Below are 14,726 nucleotides of genomic sequence, written 5' to 3'. Positions count from 1 at the left end.
GTAGGAAACTGAGGGCAATCCCAGGGGTATGAGACTGTGAAAACATTTCCCCTTTGACCTTGTGACTGTGTTTATCAAAATCTGAGAACTTGTGGACACCAGTAATGGTAGACCCTGGTAAGAAAAAAACTGTCATATGACACATCTGGTATGACAAAGTATAATCAAGATACACCCAGAATCACTAAATAGGTCATTGCTTTATCAAGGAGCAGAAAAGCAATGAGAAAGCTTCGGAATATAGGCAGTATCTAAAAATATTGTGTTGTTATTAAAATGTGATTCTCCCAACTTTGAAATTAAATATTCCTTCTTCATACACTGCAATGGAGGAAATGTCCCCAGTCTGACCCAAGCCCAGGGCTCTCCACCCGGGCTGCTGGGCAGCCTGTCTGTCCGGTCCCCTCAGGGGCTGCACCGCTGCGCCCGCGTCCCCACACCCACCCCTCTGCAGCGTCACCGCTCCCTCCCTACCGGACGCTCACATCAGCAAATGCGCACAGGATCTCCTATCTTTACTGTGCGCTTTTCTAAACGTGTTATATTTCAATAAAATGTTTACAGTAAAAAAAAACCTTTCCCTTGGGCCCATCTCCCTGCTCACCTACTTCTCTCTGCTGTTCTCACACACAATAAAGAGCTGTCTGGTCCACCTCCACTTCCTCGCCCCACATTCCCTCCCCAGTTGGGTTTCCACCCTTGCCAACACACCACCCTGCCCCCCAACAAGGCTGCACCTTTTAAAAGTCTACAGCCAAACCCCAGGTTCCCTCCAGGTTCTCAGCTCCCTTGACCTCCGGAACATTCACACCCTCCTTGAGCTCTTCTCTCCACCTCCTAACACTAAACTGTCCTGGTTTTCTCCCACCTCTATGGCACCTCCTTCGCGAGCTCACTTGCTGGCCCGACCTCTAAAGGCTGCGCTGGCAGACCTGTCCTCCTTCTAGCTTTACGCACTCCCAGGGCTGAGGCCAGCCTTCAGGGCTTTTGCAGTGGCTCCACCTGGATGCTCCGGCCAGCATTTCCGATGGCCACCTCCTCCTCCCCATTCAGGTTTCAGGGTCAGTGTCACCTCCTCAGCAGGCCTTTCCTGCTCCCCGTCCCCACGTTGCTCTCCTTTCACGCTCTGCTAAGCATGTACCATCAATTAAGTGATGCACGCATTTTGTGCGTCTGTGCCCCCTGCCACCCACCACGGGGAAACGCAGCTGCACGAGAGCGCCCTCGCCCAGTGGGACAACACAGGGCCCTCAGCACCTGGAACCCGGCCGACAGCAGAGGGTCAACAACTGCTTCTGGGATGAACGCATGGTCCAGTCTCCTGCCTTAGGAGGGAACCGCTTTCTTAACAAAAACACTCTTAGGATGAATGCCCATAAATAAAAAAATGTGTCAGCATTAAAATGATGGTGCACAACTACTTCCACAGTTAAGAAATTAAGTATATGTACGATATCAATGTTTATAACTGAACTTTAATGAGCTGGAAAGAAAAAAACATGGAGGGGGAAAAAGCACATTCCTCAAGACATTATCTAGTACCATAAACTAGCAAATCCGAATATTCTGAGGGAACTTGAACCCACGCCGACTATAAGACTGCAAAGGTGCATGGAACTCAGCTGCTCCCCAAATCAAAATCAGTCCTTATAAACACAGAGTACACTGGGCCAAATATGGTATTAAAAGAAATTCTCTGAGAAGTCCACTTATTACAACCCAAGGAATAGATCTTGACGTCTGACTGTAGAATTTCTGAAGTTTCTGTATCCATGACCTGTGTCATGCCCATGACAGCACTGTCACAGTAGGTCAGATATTAAGAGGAGCCAACCTCACAGTGGATAAACCCAGGCTCAAGGTAGCACAGCCAAGGCTGGTGGTAGGGCAGTTTAGGGACTAGACTGTACATCTCTCCCCTCCCCTGGGGCCTCCAACCTGCTTTAGTTGACAGGATGGACAGAGGTTCAGGGGTGACCATCAGAACTGTCGGAAATCACACCTGGACAGTCTTCCCTCATGTAGAGCCATGGTCAGTCCTTACACAATTCCTGGTGCCTTACCAGGACCTTCCGCTAGCCTACTACCACCCCACATCCCCTTCCCCCATCTCTAGCATGGCGGCATGAACTGAGCTCCAGAGTCAGATGGCCTGGGTTCACGATCTTCAGCCACCATCCACTCACTACATGACCAGAGACAAGTCACCTCACTTCCCAAGCCTTAACTCCCTCATCTGTAGAACAGGAACAACAACAAGAGATCCACTTGCTAAAGTAGAACTATGAAATAATAATGTGAAACCATGAAATCAGTGAAACAAAACACCATACCCGGCACTTGGGAAACACTAGCAGACATTCATGGTTGTGGTTGTCCTGGTTACTGATACTAATTATTAATACACCTTAACAATGCATGTTCATTCCTAGGGTTAAGCACCTCTGGCTCTTCACCTGCTGTTGTGTAAGCGGAACATTCTTGAAATTCAAATCATACAGACTGTAAACTCTCCACTAACAGGAAAGGTTTTTCCGACTAAGAAAATCTATAGTATATGGAGCTTCAGAATTATAGTTGAACATAGCTTATGTACCCTCAACTTCAGCAAAATATTAATCTATATCTTTAACACTGGCAACATCTTTTATGCCCACTATCTACACAAAGTTGCCTTTTTTAATGATATCCTAGTTTCTATTATGCTCAGTTTTGTAGTATACTTTAATCTTCTCAATTTCATTCAAAATTCTGAGATAGCAACAGATAATAGCAAGTGTTGGTGAGTAAGCAGAAAAACTGGAACCCTCATATACTGCTGGGTAAGAATGTAAAATGCTGCAGCCACTATGGAAAACAGTCTGGCAATTTCTAAAGGCTAAACGTAGAGTTACCAAATGACCCAGAGATTTGTCACCAAGATATAATAAACCCAAGGGAAATAAAAACATAAGTCCACATAAAAACTTGGACATGAACATTCGTAGCAGCATTATTCATAATAGCCATAAAGTGGAAACAACCTAAACATTCATCAACTGAGGAACAGAGAGATAAAATATGGTACATTCATATAATGGAATATTACTCAGCAAAAAAAAAAAAAAAAAAAAGAAATGAAATACGGATACATGCTACAATAAGAATGAACCTTTAAAACTGTTAAGTGAAAGAAGCTGGTCACAAAGGACCATACATTGAATAATTCCATTTATATGAAATATGCAGAAAAGACAAATCAACAGAGATAGAAAGTGGATAAGTGGTTGCCCAGGGGTTGGGATGAAATGAGGAATTAAGGGGTGATGGCTAAGAGGTGGAGTTCCTTTTGGAATTATGAAAATATTTTAAAATGGATTGTGGTGATAGTTGTATAACTGTGAATAGGCTAAAGCCACTGAATTGTCCGCTTTACCTGAGTGAATTGTATGGTACGTGAATTATAACTCAATTAAGCTGTTGGGTTTTTTTTTAAGAAAAAAAGATGGGCATTTAAATCAATGCAAACCTTCTAGGACGCAATTTGGCAATAAACATCAAGAACCTTTCTATATAGGGAGATAGATACAGAGAGAAAGAGAGAGAATAATACTTGCTACTGGAGCAAACATAAGGGCATTTCTGATGAGAGCAGCTTGAGAAAGTTCCAGAGGCAAGAGAAGTTGAGGATATGCTCAGGGACTGTAAGTATAAGAGAGAAAAGCCTCAAACCATAGTTAGGACAGACCCACAAAAGACTTCAAGTGGAAGAATTACAATTCCCAAAGTTTATACACTGGTTTTATCAGATTCACCTAAGGACCTAGGCAAAAAGACAAGTTCCAGAGTCTCACCCCTGAAATTCTGGATTCTCTCAATTGCAAAGGTAGAAGGGAAGAGCAGGAAGCTTTGTTTATAAACCTCTCCAGATGATTCTGAAGTCAACCAGATCTGGCTAACTCTTGCACAGCAAGGGAAGAAAAATATTTTATCATGGCAATAACACCTTTTGGAAGATCATTCTAGAAGTAACATGAAGGACTGATTATACTGAGGCCAAGAACTGCCTTCTGGAAGCACTGGGCAAAGATTAGAGCTCTGAATTCTTATTCCAACTTCATGATATTAATAGTTATTCATAGACCTTTAGTGCTCAAAGTCACCTTCTAAAAAAGAGATTTTTTTTGTTACTAAGCAAACATTTAGCAAGAATCCTTACACCTTTCTTCAAAATATGCAACTTAGCAGCTTCTCTAATATGTTTGTGGTGTGAATGTCTTAGAATTCGGAAAAGGCTGTGTGGTTGTTAGTTCAGGTGGTCTTCCTTGCCAAGCAGATTACTCTCATGCACATTTGATTTTCCAGCTTCCCTTCACCACATGAGAACAAGCAAATCCATTCCGTGCACTTACCGGGAATATTGGAAATAAGCTTTGTATGCAAATATGGATTTATGGGGAACATCTGAAGACTGAAAGAAAGATTAATACAAATGACTCATCAAATAATATCGAGCATCCATGTTTTCTGACTACGGATAATGGATGGCATAGCTCTGAGCACAATCCTTCCAGCTCCCTTTCTCAACAGTAGCATTTATTCGCAAGAGAACTGGCAAGGGTACAAATACAATCTCTGGCCCGGGCGCACCTATACACAGAAAGCTATCTGGTCCACATATCGCAAGCTCTTTGTTGAATCAGCAGTTGCAGTAACTAAATAGGAGACTTGCAGGTGGGTCTTCTGGGACCCTGAAAGCCTTTCTTACAGAGGGTTCTGGGTGGTAACTATGACTCGACAATCACAAATCCAGGTTAGGATAAAATACTCGATAATGTTAAGAGGCATAATCTCAAGTACTAAGCTGTTTCCTCAATAAATTCAAGCGCTTTAAAATGTTTTAACTGGAAAAAAAAGAATATTAAAATTGCTTAGAAGAAATTATTCTAGGGCACAATTTTCATAATTTAACATTTTGGATATAATACAAGAGAAGACAGTGTAACTACTCGTTCACTCTACCTCAACTCCTGAAACAGGCACAGCCTTTTCTTCAAACACACTGGACCATGGCTCTGCCCCAGGACTAAGAAGCAAACTGACACTGGTTTGAAGTACTTCCCTTTGTATCCAATTCAGTCCCCCTGTGAACAGGTAATATGGGCCTCATCTTCTGTTCATTTTCAAATTCTCATTCCTCAACCTCAGCCCCTTGTTTGCAAAGTTAAATATGAAACACAGACTGGTCAAAAATAAGCATTTAATTAACAAGATGGTGAGCCCAGACAGATGACATAAGTGAGGCAGTTACTGCCTTCATAAAAACTCTATATTAATGGCATATAATTAACATTATAATCTAATTTCAACCTCGTCCATCTTAAAAAAACTACTATAAAAAGCCAGCATCCACCACTGGCCTGGTATTCAGAGGTGTCTTCTACAAGCCAGGACGTTTTTTTGTTTTTTTTTAAATAAATTTATTTATTTTATTTATTTATTTTTGGCTGTGTTGGGTGTTCGTTGCTGCGCACGGGCTTTCTCTAGTTGCGGAGAGCGGGGGCTACTCTTCGTTGCAGTGCGCGGGCTTCTCATTGCAGTGGCTTCTCTCGTTGTGGAGCACGGGCTGTAGGCGCGTGGGCTTCCATAGTTGTGGCACATGGGCTCAGTAGTTGTGGCTCACGGGCTCTAGAGCACAGGCTCAGTAGTTGTGGCTCACGGGCCTAGCTGCTCCGCGGCATGTGGGATCTTCCCAGACCAGGGCTCGAACCCGTGTCCCCTGCATTGGCAGGCGGATTCTCGACCACTGTGCCACCAGGGAAGCCCCCAGGAAGTTTCTTAAAGTGTTTTCTCAGTACAGAGTAGTGGGAAAATACTGGATGTGAGACAAGTAAAAGTTCTTTATCTTGACAACTGGAATAATAACACCTGATTTACCTAACTCAGGCTCACTGTTAAGATAGAGTGGGATGTTTGTTACAGTATACTACAATGGTATAGAGTGTATTCCAAATGTTAGTAACTATTTAACTCATGATGCTTAGTATTAGATCATGAAGGTACCTTATCCAGAAAAGTCTTCTTTCCAAGTAAAAGACAATTTAATACATTTTCATTGTTAAACAATTCATTGGGGAATAAATGTCTTAACTGTAGGCAAGGGTTCTCACAACTAATGTATTTCACTAGATAACATGTGTATTTCAACTTTAAACGGATAGAATTTTAAAACTATGTGATCAGCACTTTCTCCCATAAAGAAAGACATCCCATTCCTGTTTAGAAAGCTCAGCCGTATCTACTCTTTGCAAACACTTACCAGACCACTTCCTTCAGATATAAGCTACACGTCAAATGAGTTAAAACCACAAAATCAGGGGTTTTTTGTTTTTTTATTTATTTATATTTGGCTGCGTTGGGTCTTCGTTGCTGTGCGGGCTTTCTCTAGTTGTTGCGGAGCACAGGCTCTAGGCGTGTGGGCTTCAGCAGTTGTGGCACACGGGCTCAGTAGTTGTGGCTCGCGGGCTCTAGAGCGCAGGCTCAGTAGTTGTGGTGCATGGGCTTAGCTGCTCCGCAGCATGTGGGATCTTCCCGGACCAGGGATCAAACCCATGTGCCCTGCATTGGCAGGCGGATTCTTAACCACTGTGCCACCAGGGAAGTCCAAGACCACAAAATTAGAATCCCCTAACAGATGCAGCTCTTTATTTTAAAAATCAGCATATTCGTAGTTCAACTGATTGAAAACACATACTGTGGAAATTCAATGTTACTTAAGCAAACAACTACTGGCATAGTAACAATTATGGTTATTGCCATTTACTGAGTTCCCATCATAAGCCAGGCATTGTGGCTTATTAAATACTCAATTTCACTTAATCCTCACAACAACCAAAAATTACTACTTGTCCAAGGCCATAGCGCTGGTAAGTGGGATTTGAACCCAGATCCCTTTCACTACAGAGCTTAGACATCTTTCCCCTTCTCTGCTGCACAGCTTTCCTCCCAGCAAAGCTGCCAGAACCCAAGCATGGCTCCACTGTGCTGTCTCCTCGGACTCCCACCAGATGATGCAATCAGTAGGCCAGGCTGGATCTCAAAGGAACCAGGGGAGGTTGTAATTTACCAAACCCGCAAACAGATTTAATTGAGCAAATTAGTCAATAGCCAGAGTTAAGGTAACTACAAAGCTATAGTGAAGGGTACCCACTATAAAAATTGAAATGATAATTTTTTAAAACACAACAGTATTTATTATATGCCTATTCTGTGCCCAGCATTGTTTTAGGAAATGAAGAACATACTAGATATTATGAAAAATACCCAGCAGAGAGGGGAAAAAAATATAAATAATTTATTTACCCTTGTGCCAAAATAAAGCTACCTGTGTATAGAACATAGCAGCCCTCAAATATGAACTGAATCAACTCATATCAGGAAAATTAATTACCCCAAATATTCTTCCTGGTTCTCTCATGTGTATCAACTTCTCTAACAGTGGAATAGCTGGGCTTTGGTGTCTGCATGTCTTTGACTTTCTAGGTAATGCCAAACGGTTTCCCTAAGTAGTCATACCAGTTTCTATTCCTACCAGCCACGTATGACTGTCCTATTGCTCAAAAGCTTTGGGACTTGGTATTGCCGACTTTAAGTCAGGTATACGTTTGCCAACTTGAATTTAGGCTCAAAGTAACATGGCACTATGGCGTAATTTGCATTTCCTTGATTATTAACAAGGTTGAACACCTTCTCATATGTTTATTAGACATCTGGATTTCTCCTTCTCTGAAGTGCCTGTTCTAGACTTTTGCCCATTTTTCCGTTAGTGCAGGTAACATTTTAAATAAAAAACATCTTAAAAAAAAAAAAACCCTTTTTGAGACTGAGGTCATGAACATATTCTCCTATGTCAACTTCTAAAAGTTGTACTGTTTGGCCTTTTATTTGCCATGCTTCCTGGGTCATAAATCAAGTGTCTGAATGTGTGTGAGACTGTTTCCGGTCTCCTTGGGGTGTTCAGTTGGTCTACTGCTCTATCCCGGTGCCAGGATCACACTGTCTTAATTATTTAGCTCTTCTTGATCTCTGGAACAGAAGTGTTTCCAACTTCTTTTTCTTTTTCAAGAGTGTCTTGCCTTTTCTTGGGCCTTGGCAAAAATTTCATCAGCTTGTCTAGTTTTTTCAATTTGCTGGGACTACATTAAATCCATAAGTCAGTTTCCAAAGAATCAATGCCTTACGATATTAAACCTTCCAATCCTCAAACCAGTGTTTAGAGTTTATTTGGACTCACTCAATAAAGTTTCAGAATTTTTTCTGGAAAGGTCTTATACATATTGTGTTAGAATTAAAATATTTCTCCTACAGTTTATAACTGTTGAAAAACCACAAATCAGAAAAAAAGATATGATTTTTAAATGATGTATAAAAAGATATAATTTTTTGATGAGATTCCTAAGGTTTGGGAAAAGTATATATAAATATGAATATCAACTTTCTTAAAATTTTTAAATGAAACGAAGTTCATCAAAGCACAATTACTGCTCCATAATTGAGTTTTAATTCTAGAATTATTGTTTTGTGGTTATGTCATATCTCACTTCAGAGGGTTTAACGTACTTGAGAAAACTTGTGTGTCACATAAACAAGTCCTAAACATCTATTAGTCCTTATATTTATCAAATTATGAAGTACTGGAAATCCAGAATGCTTTTTTTTTTTTTTTTTTGGCCGTGCTGCACGGCTTGTGGGATCTTAGCTCCCCGATCAGGGATCGAACCCAGGCCCTCGGCAGCGAGAGCACCGAGTCCTAACCACTGGACCGCCAGGGAATTCCCCAGAATACTTTTCAATTCATCAACTTCAAGAGAAAAAGAATAAAAGAGATGATGAATAAATGATGAGTAAGAGGCTGAAATCTCATGAAGATACATACCACTGCCTGGGACTGAGGACCCAAACACCCCGTTCCCGCCACTCACATCATTCACTAAACTGCCTCCTTTTTCTCATTTGTAGAGTAGTTACAACACCGTTCCGTCACTGTCGCACAGTAAGGATTCAGTGTAAACAGGTGTCTCGGAAAGGACACTTAAAAAGTCAGTCAAACACAAAGCAATAATTAGGCAAAGGATTATAGTGTTCCTCTATCAGAAGAACATGATAATAAGGTTGCCTATAATCATGGTTTGTGGCAAGACTGAAAATAACCCCTAACGGATTGGCCTCAAAATCTTCAAGCAATGCCAACAAAATGGTGAGATTTGCATCCAAAAATAAGAATTTTGAAGAAAAGGGAGGAAAATTCCAGAGTTCACTTTAATGTTTTATGTTAATTGTACTCACTTCTTTATTCCTCCAAACATTTTAGAGCCCAATAAGTAAAAGGCACTTTTGTACTGCATTCTATATGAGGGGACTAAAAAATATCCAAAGCTTCTAGGAATCTATAATATGTTTAGGAAGCAAGAAATAAGCACAAATAGTTGCTGTTCGATACTAATTAAGCACTCAATAAATGTTACAATTATTACAAAGCAGTAAAAAGATCCTGTAGGGCATTCAGAGACGAGAGGGATCCCTTTCAGGTAAGATGTTCCGCCTCCCTCCCCTCCTCGGCTTTCACCTGGCTCCAGGGCAGGGCACACACACACCTGTTTGTCTGTATGGCCTGTGAACGAAGAATGGTTTTACATTTTTAAATGGTTGAAAAGACAAAAGAAGAATATTTTGTGACACCTGGAAATTATATTACTTCAAATTTCAGGGTCCATAAATAAAGTTTAATTGGAACATGGCCATGCTTTCACACCAGGGGCGGAGAGTAGTTGCTTCTGGGACCATCTGGCCCACAAAGCTGAAAATGTTTACTATCTGGTTTTTTGGTTTGTTTGTTTTTGTTTTTTGGGTTTTTTTTTGGGGGGGGGGAGGGGCCTTGAAGTGCAGCATGAGGGATCTTAGTTCCCTCACCAGGGATCAAACCCGTGCCCCCTGCATTGGGAGTGCTGAGTCTTAACCACTGGACCGCCAGGGAAGTCCCTATTATCTGGTTCTTTACCAAAAAAAGTTTACTGACCACTGCTCTAGAAGGATGGATGGGATTTTGGTGGGCAGAACTGGGGAAGGAGGGAGAAGTGGGCAGAAAGGAACAAACATTCCATTTGAGAAATGAAGGTGTGAAAACATGAAGGAAAACCCCAGAATTGTAGGGACAGTGAGAAGGCTGGTTTGGCTGAAGCAGAAGATCCAAAATCAGTAAACAGTTTCGGAGCCATTTATACCACTGCTGACAGTGATAACAGGCATTCTCACATGGAGTCTTCGAGGTTGCTACTATTATTATCCCCATTAATAATTAAGAAACTAGATTAATAATTTGATAAAGAAACTAAGGCTTACAGAAGTTAACTAATGGGCCCAAGATCACAGCCAGCCAATAAAGCTGAGCTCTAAATCGAGGTTCCTTTGCCCCCAGAGCCCATACTGTTAAATTGGACACCGTATCAAACCCCCATACAGGGTAGTAAAAAGAAACACATCCACAAAGGTACGTAAGGGCAAAACGGCCAATGTTTTCAAATATAGGTATAAAAAGAATATGATTTTATCTGTAGGTTATGATTCTTTGTGCTTAAAAGGATAGTTGTCCCATGAGCTGGTCCAAAGTGTTCCACACTTAGAAGCAAACTATTGCGGCCTTTTCGTTAATCACAGGAGAAAAAAAAATTATGAGCTTGATTTTTTCAATTTCAAGTTTCTCCCAGAAATATTTCTTAAATCTCTGAAAAAAAACAGTATATTGTAAAAATCAGTGAGTACGTGGCAGACCAAGCTGGGGAAAATTCAGCTGATTATGCTTAGCTCAACTTTTTTTTTAATGGATTATGTGCTTAACATGTCATTTCATTATTTTAAGTTCAAATGATTAATTGAATATATATAGTCAGTAACACTTAACTCAATCACCTGGAAATGGTTTTGAGATTAAGGTATTCTTCAAAAGAATAATAATGCTTCTGTGAGAGCTATCATAAGCACTAAAAGAAATCAGACACATCTACATATAAGCAGTATCTATTGGCTGAAACTATAGAAACAAAAAGATAATACCCTGTATGATGACTTACTGCCGCTTGGGAGCACTGCCCCCCACGAGACTAAGCCTGAGGCAGCTGTTCAGTGAACAAATCAGGCAAGCCACGCATGCAACCCATATACATAATTTTACATCTTCCAGCAGCCACATTTGCTAAAAGTAGAAACAGGCAAAATTAATTGCAGTAATGGATTTTATTTAACATGGGATATGCGACATATCATTTCAACGTGTAATCAATATTTTAGATATTGAAACATTTCATTTGTTTTCATACCAAATCTCAAAACCTGGCAGGCGTGTCACACTCACAGCACTAGCCATATTTCAAGTGCTTCACTGCCATATGTGGCTACTGGTAACCATACCGGACAGCACAGGTCTGAGGGACAGCAGGAAACAGGCCAGACCATGAGAGCCAGACCGTGAGAGTGAAGGATGTGGATAAAAAAAGCGAGCATTTAGCTCCAATGTTCTGATGCTGAAATAAATGAGTTCACCTAAGAAATGGATAACAAACAATAATAGACTATTTTCCCAATAGCAATCTATACGTTTGGAGTTCTTAAAGCGTTGCACATTACTGATTTTATAATTTTATAATGAGTGTTTTCATCACATTTGTAACTAGTCTTGCTATAATTGTGACTTGGTGTAATCTATAGCCTCCCACCTCCCTCTCCGTTTCCTCAACCCCAATTCTTTAAAATATTTCAAAGTTATCCAAAAAGAACCTACTTTCAGCTGCTTTCCACAACCTGAACATTCAAAATCTACACAGGTCTAGGCAATGGGAAGCCCAAAGCCACTGATGGACTTTGGAAAGGGAGTGGAAATAATGTTTCAGGACTAATAGTAAAATATCAGTGTCACAGTAGGGCTGCAAGGAAATAAACTGGAAAGGCACCAAGTCCACATAAGTCCTGAACTAGGCTTATAACTTTGAGAATACAAAAAGGAAGGAGGCCAGACACCCTTTAGCAGTAATTCATGTAAACAGTATAAGGCCAGAGAGGGAGAGGAAGGCTTCAACAGAGAATGACCAATATAATAAAGTCAGAAAAAGCTCCCCCCTCACCTTCCTGCCCCTACCCAGTACCGCTGGAGAATCCAGTGGGACCATTCTGCAAAGATTTGGTTGTAGTAAAACACTTCCCTTTTCTTAACTCACCGGCTCCTTCTAGACAAGAGACCAAATGCTCATTTGCTAATCTATTAAAGCACCTATGATAAATTTAAACAATAAATTTATTGTTTAACCAATAAATTCTGCTTGTGAAAACCACACAAAAGGTTGGACAGGGTGTGTCTACACTCTCTGGGACAGAGGTGGGTGGGGGAAGACTGTGTATTTTAGTGGCAATAGGTCAAAGTACATCAGCATTCTATTTTAAAACAAACTCTGGCTAAACAATTCCAACATTGTAATGACAGGGTGTTTAACAGTTTATCATTTGCACCAAATGAAATTATGCAGTTACCATGTGTTCCCCAGTGCTTAAAATGTAAAATTATTAAGGAAACCAAAATTACAGTTCAGTATTTCTCAACTCTTGGAACAGTTCTGCTTGTTACTCAGAAACCTATCCCATTAGGTTACCTATGATAAATTTAAACAGTAATCAATAAATTCTGCTTGTGAAAAACAGAATGAATCAAATTTCATAATTCCTTTAGTGCAGAGGATTTCACGATGCCCCCTTCAAGTAACAGGGAAAACTACTGAAAATGGAAAATCATCAGTGACGTCATTAGGTACCTATTTACATTAAAAAAAACAAAAAAACAAAAAACCTAGATGTGAAAACCACATATCATGTGCCAAGTTTGTAAAAATGTTTATATGCACACACAGAAAAGATTTGAAGCATACCAAAATATCAGTAGAAATTATCTCTGGTAATTGTACTTCAGCTAATTTTTATTTTTTATACTGTTCTGTATTTTCTATGTCTTCTACAATGATCATGTACTACTGTTAAAACTAGAAGAAAAAAATAAATTCAGACAAGTGGCAATTGAGGCAGTGCCAACCAATTTAGGATTACACTGGATTGATAACACTATCCCTTATACCATCATAATCTCTTATCGAAAAGCACTGAGGGCCCTTGAAGACGTGGGCTTTGCCTTATCTATAATACATGCTCGATACGTATCATGCTCGATACATGCTCACATATACAGTACACTATGCACAGATTAACGCGTGGTGGAGCATGCCGCAAAACACTAGAAAACTAAAAATGGCTTATTTAGAAAAAGACAGCGGTTTAGCGCCCTTGCAAAACAAAAGAGCAGAGCCAGGAGTGGGTGCTCAAGGAATAAAATGAGGAAGAGCCACAGGTGGGAAAAAAGTCTTGCTCCAAAATTTTAAAATGCGCATCTATCACTAAATTGTTCTCTTTAAAACGGTTCACTTTGTCAATTTCACTTCATTTAAAAAGTAAACCCAGAAGTCACTTTGTAAACATATCAGATTGCATCAGCACTGCTTGAAGCATGGCTTTGCCCCAACCAAGTTTTCTTTTTTTTTTTAATTTTGCTTTTTCAATTCTAGAGCATCATGTAAGTACGGTTCCTCAAGCTGCGGTGCTGTGGGTGGAGTGGAGGGAAGGATACCAAAAACACGCAATGTACCTTCCTGCCCTCAAAGAGCTTCCAGCAAAAGGTGGAGAGAGAAACAAAGGAGCGGGTCTTAAGCAGAGGCCACAAAGCGTCACGAGTGATTTTGTTTTTAATGAACGTTAAGTGCTTTTGAGTTCAAAGAACTTTTGGGGACGATTAACCAGGCAAGATTTGAACGGGCTTCGGCGCAGATGGCACAGGGCCGCGCTGGGCGGGACTCCTCACACGCCGAACCCTCGACTGCAGACCCCAAACCAGCCCGCTTTGTGCTTAGACCTACACAAACATCGATTGAAAATGGATCGAAACCCAACCAATCCGCCAAGCAAGGCTAAGCACGTACGCACGCACTATTCCAAAGCGCTGCGTACACTTTACTTAGTGGAGGACCTAATTCGTGGTCACGGGCTAAAGTGCCTAAGGAAAGCTGACCCTCGGCTGCCAAGCGTGCACCACCAACCCGCTCCCCAAAGGCCTCGGGCTCGCGCCTCTGCACTCGACCCCGAGCGCAAGTGGACCTCGGCCTGCGCCCTGCCCACAGCGGACACCGTGCACCGCGACTGACCCACACGGGCCACCCCCACGCCCTCCGAGCGGGGCCTCGCCGGGTCCCGGGACGCCAACTTGTGCGTAAGGGACGGGGAACCAGCAATCAATGGCAGGATGATGGCGCGGCCTCCCGAGACAAAGCAGGGCGCCTAGTCCACGGAGCCCGCCGTCCCCGAGCTCCGGGCCCCGCCGCCGCCCCCGCGCCCGCTGGCCAAGACGGCTCGCCGCACCCCGAGCGCCCGCCCAACCGCTGCCGCAGGAGCGCGCAGGGCGCCCAACTGCCGTCCCGGCCCAACCAACGCGGGCAGGGGAGGAGAGGTGCGCGCGGCCGGCGGAGCGTGCGAGCCGCTCGGGGGTCGCAGGGGGGAGGCTGCGCGCAGGGAAGGCAGGGCGAAGAGGCGCCGGAGCCATGGCTGAACGCAGCGCCAGCAGGGGTTCCTTTAGGGATTTTGCCCCTTTCCCCTTGGAAGGTGCA

The 14,726-nt window shown here is 42.1% G+C and overlaps 1 protein-coding gene across 3 annotated transcripts in view; it reads right to left on the bottom strand.

The window, feature by feature from the left end:
* PRDM10 (PR/SET domain 10) overlaps window positions 1-14,726 on the bottom strand; it is a 105,369-nt gene that overhangs the window by 71,295 nt on the left and 19,348 nt on the right. The gene's annotated exons all lie outside the window — the stretch shown is intronic.

The sequence above is a fragment of the Balaenoptera physalus genome (genome assembly GCF_965194825.1).
Source record: "Balaenoptera physalus genome assembly, chromosome: 10".
Lineage (NCBI taxonomy): Eukaryota > Metazoa > Chordata > Mammalia > Artiodactyla > Balaenopteridae > Balaenoptera > Balaenoptera physalus.
The sequence above is the reverse complement of the archived record's forward strand: the minus strand, read 5'-3'. Positions and strand labels throughout refer to the sequence as shown.